The sequence below is a fragment of the Lagopus muta genome, chromosome 1 (genome assembly GCF_023343835.1).
Source record: "Lagopus muta isolate bLagMut1 chromosome 1, bLagMut1 primary, whole genome shotgun sequence".
In the NCBI taxonomy this organism is placed as follows: Eukaryota; Metazoa; Chordata; class Aves; order Galliformes; family Phasianidae; genus Lagopus; species Lagopus muta.
The window spans coordinates 85,004,807-85,018,599 of NC_064433.1; the positions used below are offsets into that span (position 1 = coordinate 85,004,807).

Sequence of the window (13,793 nt, forward strand, 5' to 3'; positions counted from 1 at the left end):
GAATCAACAAGATCACTATCAGGAGACCAGTACTACAAGCAGAGAATTAATTTGGTTTTGATCACATTAGAATCTTTATTATTCCTCAGTTTATCCATAGGAATGCCTTGCTTTCTCCTCACAGGGAAAATACAGATTTAGTAGGGACTTCATCGATCTTCAGATGGAAAAGTTGGCTGGAAAACTAGATGAAGAAATTCCAAGAATCAGAATACCCCTTACATTTAGAACTAGCCCCAAAAAGTTAATGATCTTAAAGTAGTCCTTACTTTCCCATTACTACACTTCTTCTACCTGCAAAGGTCTCTTGCTACTACATTACAGTACTCATTTCAGCTTAATTTATAAAAATAGCTTCAACTCTTTGGCAGTGATAGTTTATGCTATATTTCTATTAAAGAAAATACAATGGGAAAATATCATTGATTTTTGATCTAAATATGTTTTTTCACACAAAAAGGTTTAATTTCATCTAGTAGTATTTGAAACATCAATACTCTCATTCCAAACCACAGTACATAAATTCCAGATATTTTTTCTCTTGCAGGATCATTACTTGTTATGATTTAGGATGTACATTAAAGCTACTCCAGGCATACTTCCTATTTTTGACTTCCATATTTCACCCACTTGTATTATATACAGCCTGCGCTGTAGGGATTTTCCTCATCATTTTCCTTTCCTTTTGTAAAATCAAAGAATAGTAGGATGTTATAACCAAAAAATAAACAAGAGAGTTAGGCATAGCAGACTTTGATAACAAAGGAGAATAAATAGAAGGCTTACCCCTATCCTGGGCTCACTCACAAAACACCAGCAGAGGCAACCTCCAGAAGAGATCCTTCCCCACTAGGTAGCCAGCTCTTAAATAGGTCTAGGAGGAGGGGAGCCAGGCAGCACAGGAGAATTGCCTTCACCTGTGCTCCTCTGGCTGACTCATTGCTCGCCTCAGGTGATCAATCAGAGGTTCAGGCTGTGACTCAGTAGTTCCCATACACCTTCCCTTCCCCTTCTCCTTTTCCTTTCCCTTCATTAATGAATGTTGTAGTTGCCTGAAACAAAGTGAAAAGAAGAAAACAAAGATTTAAAATGGCATTTTATCAAAATTGAGAAGTTTCATGTAACAAACATGTTCACCAAACTTGAAACCAGGCTTCTAATATATAATGAATATTCTGACATATTCTAATACATTTCATTTTTATATCCCTACTTTCAATTAGAAAATTTTCTATTTGCCCTTGTCACCTAAAAACTAACTTTGGCAAGAATTCAGCTAAAAAAAAAAAAAAGAAAAGAAGAAGAAATAGATAAAGAACATATGAAACCCCTATTCAGCAACACCTAGCTCCTGGATATATTCCACATTCCTCCATGTAAACTGCCCAGTAGGCAGCAGAATTACGACTGCTGTCTGACTTTACTGAATATCTGAAACGTAATTCATACCTGAGACTGTTAAAATAGTTCAGTTACTGCCAGTGTAAATGTATAATCGTATTTAAGAACAGAGATTTCACTAATCTGTAAGCAGAACTTTTCACATACAGTATCTGTATCTGAGATATTAGAGGCTACTTCCACTTCCTAAATCTATTCCTGCCTTTATAGGAAGGTAATATTTCATATCAGGTTCTAGAAGTGGGAAGAGAGAGGGATAAAACAAAATAAAGTAATTAAATGAATAAACACTCATGAAAACATTCATGAAAGTTCAACACTTCCCTTTGGACTTGGGAGGAATAGCATTAGCTCTAAATTTCTTATATCAAGTTAAAAGAAAAGAATTAAAGGCATTGTTCTTCTAGGAAACCAGACAGTGTGGAAGTGAGGCCATTTCTCTCCCAGAATGCTATCTTATTCTCCCTCTAACATGGGAATGGCCCAGAAGAGAACTCTTGTTATATTCATGACAAACACGCTATCATACTATTTTTTTGTATGTAAAACAGAAGAAAGCCCCATCTTCTTTGCCTAACTCTATCTGCCATTCTCCTTGTTTCCAAACAAAAGTTCCTTCGAAGGACAGTGAAAATGGTGGGATATTATTTTGAGTTTGTGAGCAGAGAGCAGAATTGGAGAGTCCATCGATTTAGAAAGACAATTTTTCAAGCTTTTCTTCACTAATACTAAATTCACTATAAGATTCTGTTCCACTTCTTTCTCTCAAACCAGCCATATGGTCTTTTTTTATTAGGTACTATATAACTACTGAGCTCCATTAAGATGTCAAAAGCATTAGAAGGCTGATAATGGGCAGAGGCCTGGCGTACTAGATTCTTCCCAAATTTGAATTCTTGTCTCTGTATAGAAAATTCTGTTCTGTGGGTGAGAAGAGTTATAACATACAAAATGTAAAGTTATTTACAGGAGGCATTCGGAAGGGCTATCCACTGTGCTTACAAGCTCCAGTTCACAAACATGATTTCTGGAATATTACTTACTTGCCCTGGCAACATTTCACCTTTTTGTAAAGGTGTCTACTAGTCAGCCTACACCTCATGCCATTAGATGTAATCCTGAGCAAACTAACTCAAAAAAACAGCTGTACTTCCAACTACTTTGAGTGGAAAAAAAATTAATCAGATAGATTCACTATGGTCACTTGCAGTTATAAGCAAAAGAGTCAAGGGGCAGCACTGGCACAATTTCAGAGTATAAATGGTAGCAGTAAGTGGTATTAACAAAAAAATCAGCCATTCAGATAAAGCCATTTGTCACTTGGAATCAACTGGCAGAAAAGTGTATTTCTCATAGATTATGTAGCTGGTTTAGGTTATATTTTTGCCAATACATGGGAAAACAAAGCTGGGGAAGTTTATATATCATTTTTCATCCATTTTTGCAACTTCTAACAGCAGTGAAGTACATGAACTGACATCTTTCTGGAATCAAAAAAGTATTAAATTGTAGTATATCTTTTTCCTAATAAATTGTTGAAATACACTTTGAAATAAAAAAAAAGGAAGTTGTCGTATTTTCTGGTGATTAGATGGAATTAATCAAATGGTTTGGAACCCCTCAGATTTTTATCTATGATTAGTGATGTCAGTACCATTTGGTTTCTACGACCCAAAGCTAAGAGCTATCAATGCACAGCACTTGAACCAGAACTTCTATCAGTACAACACGGAAATGATAGACAAATGCAGAAGTACACGGAATTTACAAGGTCCAATCACTAATAATTTGTTAAAACCTAGTTTTCTAATCTGTGTTTAATGTCTTAACTGCCCAAAATAAAACATTTATGTTGTTTGTTTAAAATATTCTTATAAAATATTTTAAGGGCAGAGTCTTAAGTATTTTGTCTATTTACAAAGATTATCAAGCTATAAACAAATTAACATCTGTACCCAGCGGGACTTCTACAGTAGTTGATAGTCTAAGCCTGTGTTTATAAGAAATTTAAGATAAACAAAACACAAGGTTTTTTGTAGGAAGTACATCTTAACCTCAATTTAGGACTTGTTATGTTTGTTCTAACATTGTCCAGAAAACAATATGAATAACTAATGGAAGTACAGGGCAATCTAGTTGTAAATGCATGAGTCCAGGTTTGCATATTAATTAATTAATTATTTTGAGTAAATGTTTCATTTAAATGGACCTGATTTATAGAATTACAGTAAGTATTCCACAGCTTCCATCAGGGTGGTCAACTTTACCAGGGACACAATGCAATTAAACAGTGAGGTCACCTCTATCTCAAGAACTGCATGCTTTTCACGTGAAAAAATGACATCCCTAGTCACAAAAACAAAAAGAAAAAAACTACCAGAAACATATAATCCCAATAGAATGGGGAAGAGAATCAAAATAAACAAAGTAGAACTTGTGGGTTGAGATAAAACTATTTGCTAAGACAGAGAAAAGGATAATAACTATGACAAATATATATATATATATATGAATGTAGAGAAGACAATCACTTGATTTACTAGCAATGCTCACCATCCCCTGACCGATACCCATCTAGCTCCCAAGCAGCAAAAGAGAGTGATGAACTTCTATCCCCTTCAAACTCTGCATGATGTCATATGGTATAGAAGTTTGTCAAGTTTAAGTCAGTGTCCTAATTCTGTTCCCTCCCAGCTCCTTGGACCCTTCACTGAAAAGTGGTGTTGGCTTTGTACAACACTGCTTAGCAGAAACAGTAAGCATTGGTGTTATTAATACTGTTTTTCTCCTAGACTTAAAACATAACATCGGACACCCTGAAGAAAAAAATTCTCTGCCAGCTGAAACTAAGACAATACTACTATACTACGCCTAAATATAAAATCAAAAGCCCACATAAAAATAGGAAGAACAAAACAATAATATGTATTTGAACTAAGGGTAAGTGAAAAGAGAAATATAGTCCTAAAAAAAACCCAAACTGATTAGATGCTCTGCTTCAGCAAAAAAAAACCCTCAAATATCCTGTGAAGAAGGAGATATAAAACTAGTTACAGACATTATATTACAGATCATCCGTTATCAAGATTGGCTGAAATATCTGTTGGCATAGCCTAACATGCAGAGAATGTGTGGTTTTAAGTTCAGTATTTTTATCGATTTATCAATGGCATTTCTCTCATCACAAAAAGCAAACATACACATTTCTGGTACTCCTTGCAAAAACTGCAGGCAAATAGAAAAGAACAGCACATTCTGCTTTTTTATTTCCTTCCCCAGCCAGAACAGCAAAAGCACTCTCTTAGAATCCAGATCTCTTTCACCTTTCACACCAAAGTCTTTGAATTCTTTTAAGCTCTGTCACACATCCATTTTATACTTTTGCTGTTGTTTTCTATGAGATTCATCTCATGCTCCAGGAAACACCTGTTTTGGATCCTCACAACATAAGAAGATCAAATTTTGTATTTACAGTTCTGTTGTAGTTATTTCCAGTCAACCAACTTATGAGGCCAAAGAAATAAAGACTTCTATCCTGAAATAATGCACTAAAATAGTATTAACAGAGATCTTTCACAGATACTGCCACTCCTGCATGCAATTGTTAATAAATTTCTCATAAGACAGAATAGGAACCTGAGGCAAAGACATGTTAAATCAGAACCCAAAGATGCACTGTAGTCTATGCCATGAATACCAAAACACACACACACAGTTCACTTGGGAAAGGAAAGGAATGGAGAAAAAAACTTTGTGTTAATGGCATTATATTCACTGTGCTTGTGAAGAAAAAACGTTTTTGCAACATCCATAAGGAAAGTCAGTTAAGACTCAGCACTCTGCTGTGACTAGAGGCTTTGAAGTAAATTATCTGTAATACAGAAATGTAATCCAGGTTACTTGGAAATGGCATGAGGCAAGCTGGATACTTACTGTAGTGTAAGAACACTACAAGATCATATGCATCTTTATGAGCAACTTTCTATTGAAATCAACATACAAACTCAGAGAATAGCAAGGCTCCCAGTAAATCTTCAGCAAACACAGAAAATCCGTCTTGTTCTTTATGCATAGGCAGTCAATCAGTTTTCTAACCATATTAAACTCTGTTGCAGCAGCCTTTTTGAAGAAAACTGCACAACAGCTTTTTTGATCACTCTCTCTAATTCACTGTATTTGCAGTTTGAAAAAGTAAATTCCAGCACTTTCCAGTGACCATCACTTCATTAGACAAGACTACAGGTCACTGCACCTAGAATTCATGGACCACACTCTGTTTTCTTCATTTCGCTGAATGAGATTTCTGTAGGTCCAGAAAAATCTCATGCAGACACAAAAATGGAGCTCATCAGACAAGTTATAAGCGCCTTCCACATGATTTTGACATCGCTTTGTCTGTGACTAATGCAGAAAACACTCTGAGTCCCTGAAGCAACAAAGTAATTTTTCAGACTTTAAGATTAAAATACACTCTGCTGTATGTAGAAAACACAGTTTGGAAAATAAAAAACAGATGAGTTTCCTTTCTGGAATGTATCAAAAATCTGCCTTCATAAAATATACTCTGAAATACTCTTATACCAACAGAAGACATCACATAATTATGCTACAGCATAACTAAAGTTATGGCAGTGCTGATAAGCCTGACACAACGCTGTGATGGGAAAAGAATGAAAATTTAAATAATGCTTACCAAGACTGTTTCAACACTGCACCAAATTGAAATAACAACAAAATCTTTTTCACATATACATAATCCTCTTGCCAAAATCAGTGACCATTAATACAAAAGCCAACTTTGGGTTGTAATAGTATGAAAGAAAGTATCACAGTTTAAGCCATATCGTGAAACTACTACTGGTAGACACTTCCTATTCTGTGTTGATCCAAATCGGCTTCACTAATAGCAAAGATATGTTTGGGGATCTCTGTCTCACATGCAAAGCCATGTTAATAGTAGCATGAAAAAGCCATCATGGTTGCGCTGTAATTTCACTAACATTTAGCTTCTTTTGACAGCTGTTGCCTGACTGCAGTCTATAACACTGGATAAACCTATGTGGCTTATTAAAAGCAAACTAGGAGAGCTGGGTGTCTGAGAGATTTCTTCTCCCTACAAATTCTCTTTATAATTAACTATGGAAAGTCAGTCTACATTTCTGAGTTAAGCCTTCTGCCAGTTTCTGATATTTCCATTAAAGAAAAGAAACACTTCTACTGCACTCTGTAATTTATCATTTTCTCTCCACAGAATCCAAGCCCTCTCTGCTAAACATTAGGAATTCCTGTCATCCCCAAATGACAAAAAACTTATTAAATTCCATACCATTATAGAACGCAGATCCTCAGTGCTTTTCTTCCCCTAAACTCAGTCTTTAATGTGAAGAGGCACTTGCAAAATGTATTTTATCCATATTAACAAGCAACTCAGTCGCTGTTTCTGGTCATTTTGATGCAGTCAGTAACTTATACTTCTAAGCTGGAGATGCGCTTTTCAACCAAATGCAGCTCAGATATTTCTATTTTAACTCATACCACAACTCCACTCATATTCCAGCTATTGGATTATTTGTGAAAGCTCTTTTCATGTATTCACAGAGCAGGATTATTTTTTCCTCTATTTAGCCTCCAGACTCCAGCGGTGATACAAGATTGGACTGTTCCATAAGCAGCATTCCATTCTATCTTTATATTAGTTTTGCGCTACTTAGAGACTTGTAACTTTTTGAAAACAGATTGAAGACTTCATAGAATCATAAAATCATTAAGGAAGAGACCACCAAGATCAACTCTTTTAGTAGTCTTTACATTTTTAATTATAAAATTCTGAACAGAAATTTTTCTCTTGAGGGATTTTAGCCATAGATAGAGCCAAATGTAGGCTCTGATTACTTTCCCTCTTCTCCTTCCTCCATAAATACACTGGTATTTCATTGGCCCTTATTTGGAATAGCATAAAACAAACAATTCAAACATTTTCTATGTTTTGTTATGGCAATACACGTGAATGCCACAATGGCCAAACATACAGATGCTTTTGCTACCTGAGTCAAAGCCCCTGATGAGGCATTAATTCAGCTCTACATATGATGCCCAAGTACATGCATTTGGCCTTCCATCTTCAGTGAAATATTTTATTCTGGCAGCTTCTATGAAGGGAAAATTATCTTTTCAACTAAATGTTATAATAATTCACAATATATATAGTAATTTAAAATAGGTTTCTGTAATGAAAATTAAGGTCATATGGAAGTAATCAAAATTTTATTTGGATACTATAGAAGTAAGGTGAAAGACTTGTGGTGTTCTGTAGAAATTCTTCCTCCTTCATTTAAAAGCTCCACTGGAAGTGTCTAAATATAGTTTCACATAATTACCACTGAGAAGGAAATTCTATTCAGCGTCCCTTGTGGTATGGACTCTGCCAAAAGAACTCCAGGCATGGATCAATAATGATTTTCTAGAAACAGCTTGGTATTTCCATGCCCTTAGAGTACTGTACCAGCAATTTATTAAAAAATGATTGCCGTACCCAGTATGAAGTCATGAATTTCCTGGATTTATGTCACTACTTTATTATTTCATAATAAGATGGTACACTTTGACCCGAAAAGAGGAAAGCACATGAAAGTTGCCATGCTGAGATTAGCACTTCACTCAGGAATAAGTCCAGCCAGAATTCTTGAAAGTCAGCCATACTTCCCAAGAAGTTAAGTAGAAGTGAATAGTGCATTTTTGCTTTTAAATTCAAAACACTTTTTTCTGTTTTGCTTTTTAATATTGCTACCTTACTTGAGCTGTGAAACACTTGAATTCTTGAATATGTCTTTTCTTTAATGTATCTATTTCTACTACATACATTCCTGACTGGCAAACCAATGTGTGGGGTCTTACAAAAGCAGAACTACCCTTTGTTCTTGCATGTGTAGAGTGAAATATTGATAATACATTTTTTGACACCCCAAGCTCTTAAGATGCAAAGTTAATAACCTATAACCTAATAGCCTATAGCACGACAATTACAGTTAGCTTCAGTTTGCTTACTATACATAATTTTTGCCCACTGAGAAGCACTGGATGTCATTGTTCAGAATAGAAGAAATACTGCATTATTTGGCAGATGCATATATTTTTCAAAAGGAGTTAGAATTCTCTAGAACTCACACGAAGAGGTAGAATCTTTAATTTATAATCAAGTTGGAAGTTTATGAAGGATTATGCCAGTTCTCTTGAGCTGAGGATGCATAATATCTCAGGCAATAGCATATATGACATCATATAAATATAAATGACATCAAGCAAATATTATCTGAAGTATTCTTACTCTTTGCATACTTTGTATTAGTATTCTGGTCAGGACAGACACTAACAAACTTGATGCAACCAGTTGTGTTTTTTTCCCCAGCTTCAGTATTGCTTTTATATTGAGAGTGCTTTTATGTTACAAACTTTCTTCAATAAAATATTTTTGTTGATTAAGTATGACTGTTTTAATTAAAGGTTTGGAACGAGCTGGTCTGAATTTTTAGCAAATATGGGAAATGCTGTCCGGTAGGACCCACTTGTAATTTTGCTTCTTTTAGGATCCTCTTAATACTCTTAAAGACAAGAAAACAGCTAATTAATCATACTTCGGAGTACAGGGCTTACAGTTGGACATACCATAGGATTTCTTTTTTGCATAAATATTTAATAGTTGAATAAACTTTATCTCAATCTTTTAAAAGCCATTTAAATATATAAGCAAACATTGCAACTGAAAAAAAGAAAACAACAATTGCACTCAGAGTGAAAGTAACCAAACTATATTGTCCTATAATCCATTAAAATATTTTTTTAATGCACTCATGCCTGCTATTAACTCTTCTACTGTATTGTAATGGCAACTTCCAAGAAGCTTGTTTAACATATTAGTTGCCATGCAGTTCTTTCATACATAATTTTTCACTTGGTCAGTGTGTTTAGTTTGAGAGAAGAAATCAGAAGAGAATTTATACCACTCTCTCAACCAGTACTGTTATAAAACAGCTATCTTGCTTTGGGAATAAGGAGAAAGTAAGAGCTTTCCAAAACTAAAATATGCAGTGTGCAAAGCCAATTTTCATTTTCAAGTAACTGAGTGTATTGCAGAAGATTCCAAGCTAATATGTCTCAAGCCACATTTCAATTGTTATAACAGAGAAGATGGTAACTGTAAATAAACTGATTGGAAGGCACTGTTCAGATAGCAAGTATAAAAATCAAAATTCTGGATAAAATCCCAAAGAAAAGACATAGACCTCAAGCTAAACGCTCATCAGACAGGTGTGAATCTACAGAGACTGTATATAAATTTTAATTCCTACTCAGAATTCTTAGACTTCTAAAGCTGAAGCTCAGAAGAAAACAGAAGTACTTGTGCTCCTCTCCTACAGCCTTACTCTTGTTTGCTTCAGTGGACCCAGTCAAGTTTTTTAGAGATTTTAGCCATCTTGAGAGCTTTTATAGGGTGCCTCTACATCATGGTACTGTAACATTGATTCTACAACTTTGGATCAAACATCTGATTAAAAAAAAACTGATACAGAGATGGGAACAGTGGTGAGACACAAACGAAGATGCAAAGAATGAGAAATCACTGAACCTGGGACAAAATAGTTTGAGACAAAATATTTTGAGAAAGAAATTTATGACAGGAAGAAGTAAGAAAAGTGGAATGAAAAAAAGAAAAAGTGATGATGGATGTACTTGCACAGTATTTTTTAACCTCAAAAATACTCAAATGAAAATAGATAGGCAGGAAATAGATATACCTTAAAAAAAATTAATGGTCTGAATATATGTAACATAAACTACTTTCTGCAAATAAAATTCTACATACAGCACAGCTGAACAGCAAAGCAGGCAAATTAAAGACATGTGCGCTATTTGTCAGAACAACACCAGACAGCTTCAGCAGCTCAGGAAGGCCCAACTCCTATTGCTTAAAAGCACAGAGCTTATAAAACAGCACTTCCAGTATATGACCTAAAGTACTTTAAAGGAAAAAAAAATGTGCATGAAAGCAATACTTCTGTTTATATTAAAAGTAGTAACTACTTCTCAATATCCACTTAATGTGACTTTTTTTTCCCCTGCATTCTTCAAAGATGATTTCAGTATGTCACAAACTTTCCCCAGCCTCTCTTGACAACAATATTCTTGAAAATATCTTTTCTAGCTATGGGCCATCAAACATCGCACACAATTATGAAGAGAGAATATGTTCTGCTGAGAGGGAACAAAAATGGAAAGGGAGGAACTAAAGAAAATGGCTATTGTGCTGTGAATTGGTCATTAATGGAGGTTGTATTGGAAAACTACCCAGTTTTTATGCAAAAGGAAGAGAGTGACACAATGAGGAATGACCCTTGGCTTTTGAATCTTCAACTTTTGCCCCTAGTGCTTCAGTAACATGTCCTATCCTGATACATTCTGCCAGTTCCAGCCCTTTAGAGCGGTTTCAGGTGGATTCCTTGTCCTGGTCCAGGTGTGAGAAAGATCTTGGTATTACCGGTAGTATGCCGTAAACTCATGACAGGAACTTGGCAAGCACTCTTAGTGGGAACTGCGTTATCTTCTTTCCTCCTATTAGGAGGAAGTTTTTCACACAGTTTTTCCTCATATTAGGAGGAAGTTTTTCACACAGAGGTGGTGATGCGCTGAAACAGGTTGCCCAAGGAGGCTGTGGATGCCCCATCCCTGGAGGCATTCAAGGCCAGGCTGGATGTGGCTCTGGGCAGCCTGGTCTGCTGGTTGGCGACCCTGCATGTAGCAGGGGGGTTGAAACTCGATGATCATTGTGGTCCTTTTCAACCCAGGCCATTCTACGATTCTGTGATTCTGATTTCTTATTATGTCCTGACAGTGTGCTGTCAAAAAGCTTAGAAATGTCATTCTTTGGATTGCAAATTCCATGACTGGTTCTGTGATTTAAAAGCATCTTTAAGTTTATTGTGATTTACTTTTTGTAAGCAGTTGTAACATATTGGTTTTCCAAATGCAAACCACGTGAACTACAGTTGAGAAATTTTTCAGTCTGCATGACTGACAAACAGTAGAGAAATGCTGAATCAAGTGCAATGATTTTGTTTAAGAAAATGTCTGTTTAACTGTCTAATTCACCGTAATTGAAATGTACCATTGTACGTTTTGTTGCAGTTTGGTTTTTTTTAACAGTGTCTCTCTAATTCACCTCTGTCCTCTATCAGTGTGTGTATATGTAGTAGTACTGCCCTCTGTAAGAGTCAGTTAAGACTGCTCACATGTTTATGGTTAGCTGTCCCATAGGAGGCTATAAATGCTTGGCCTAATAACTAGTAAACATTTTGAGGCCGCTTGTGGAAGTACTTTGGTTCTGATTTCAACAGTGAGTTGCAAAATGCAACTGACAGTGCTAATGTTTGTTTATGAGAAGAGAGTTTAGAGAAGATCTAATTCTCTCTAGATCTAGATCTAAATCTCCAGTGAATAAATTGGAGTTCTTGTTGCATATACACACCAAATATATTGCAAATACTTGAGGGGAAACATTTTGAGCAATACTTTTATCTTTTCTGACTCTTAAAGACTGTCTTTAAATAAGTGCTCAGCATAATTCAAATGCCTAAGCATTTATTGAAAATAAAAATGAAATACTGAATATTTGTCAATAATGGTGCTATCCTAGTTTATAAAGGAACTAAAAGCAGAAGTTGCATTTACTTGATCTAGCAGAAATCCATTCCAAAATGGTTTAACAACCAACAGTTTATGTAAAATTGAGCTTAGTTAAAACAGAAGAATGGAAGAAGGAAGAAAAGACTTGGCCATGTACATATCTGGAAAACCATCTTGCACTAAACCTTACTGTTTTGGACAAAGCCAGTAAATGAACATCCCATCTGGTGTAGTTTTAAAGAAAAGTAAGTTCTGTCTTTTCTGAGCAGCTGTCCTGTTGTGCTCAGTGGCAGGCACAAAAGGAAAGGAAGCAAACAAATGCAGTGCTGGCAGGAATTTTGGAAGAGATAATGGAGATTCCAACATCTGCAGCATTTATTGAATCCACTGAGAATCGGTGTGCTGTGCTTGTGCTGTCCTTCAGTATTCTCTACCACAGCACTTCGTGTTTGTTTGCCCTGACAAGCTGTTCACAGGAAGATGGCTGCATATGATCTGATGAGTAGAACTGGTAGAAATTACTTTGCCTAGGAGGAAGTAGGATGGTGGTAGATTTGGAAGAGTAAGATTTATCTTAGAAGTACTGTAAGCTTTCCTCACTGTCTGTGAAAGCCATCATAATCTGGATATTTAAATGGTTGATTTAAGCCACTGAAATTTACACTGAGTTCTCAACTTGTACACCCATTTTGAACATACTATTGAGTTTTGGTGTAATTTCAAAGACCAGTAGCCAGTTCTTGTGAGAGCCTTTGCTGCTTGCATTTCTACTATCATATTAAGGAAGGTTGACTTTATCTGATGATAGTACCATTGTTGTATGATTAAGGATCTGAAAGACTGTCAGAAACATTGTCGGGCAGCTGAAAGATGCTCTGAAATTTTTGTTCTAGCAGTCACTGCCACCTGTGAATAACTTATCTTCATGTGTTAGATCTGCTCCTGAACAGAACTTATAATTCTGTGAACTTCCATCTTCATTTGAGTGTGACACTTGTGGTGGCAGCCTCAGGCATTTTATTGTTATTTTACTCTGCTGCTGTGAGTCTGCTTGGAATTTCAGACAGATAACCAAATCCATTTGCTTCTGTGTTGGCTGAAGAGTTAGATTTCTCCATAATGAATTAGATGCATCTGACTAGTCATTCAGATCTGGTGGATTTGAGAGGAAACAGAGTGGGAGTCTAATAATGAGGAGCTGGGGGCAGTTATTCTCACTGCATCTCAGCCAAAAGAAAGGTGTCAGTACAACACGTTTGAGATGTAGAAGGGTCAGCATCACTTTCTGGTTTTCTTGGTCAAACATTATTCAAACACCAAGTAATTCATTAAATGTATTTTATTTTACATTAATAGTTAAGATTAAAGAGTGGTTCAATCACCCATTATGACAACTAACTGCTTTTTCCAAGTTACAGAACCTGGGCTATCCAGTGATCAATTCCAACCACTCTGCCATGTTCTACCTAACTTGCTCTTGCCTTGCTCACTAGATTGGTGATGATTCTTATGAAGCTTTCAAACTGTAGGTGCACAGTACTGAGGGTGACACTGTCAGCAGTCCTTCACACAAGACCAGTGATCAGTTATGATACATGCGGTTTCTAACAGCATATTTCAAAGACAGTGAAAGATACAAAACCTATTCCAGATGCATCATATAGAACCATCAAAGGACAATTTAATCCTTAGAAATAAATGTGTGATATCATGAC

At 35.8% G+C, this 13,793-nt stretch overlaps 1 protein-coding gene across 3 annotated transcripts in view; it reads right to left on the minus strand.

Annotated features, from left to right (window-relative positions):
- The window catches only part of LOC125702206 (ABI family member 3 binding protein), a 306,563-nt gene that overhangs the window by 170,647 nt on the left and 122,123 nt on the right, over positions 1-13,793 (minus strand). The window contains exon 1 of one of the 3 annotated variants that reach the window (XM_048965323.1): positions 787-861. The exons of the other annotated variants lie outside the window; for them this stretch is intronic. The gene's annotated coding sequence lies outside the window, so the exon portion shown is untranslated. Of the gene's footprint in view, positions 1-786; positions 862-13,793 lie in introns of those variants that run through there. 3 annotated transcript variants of the gene reach the window in all.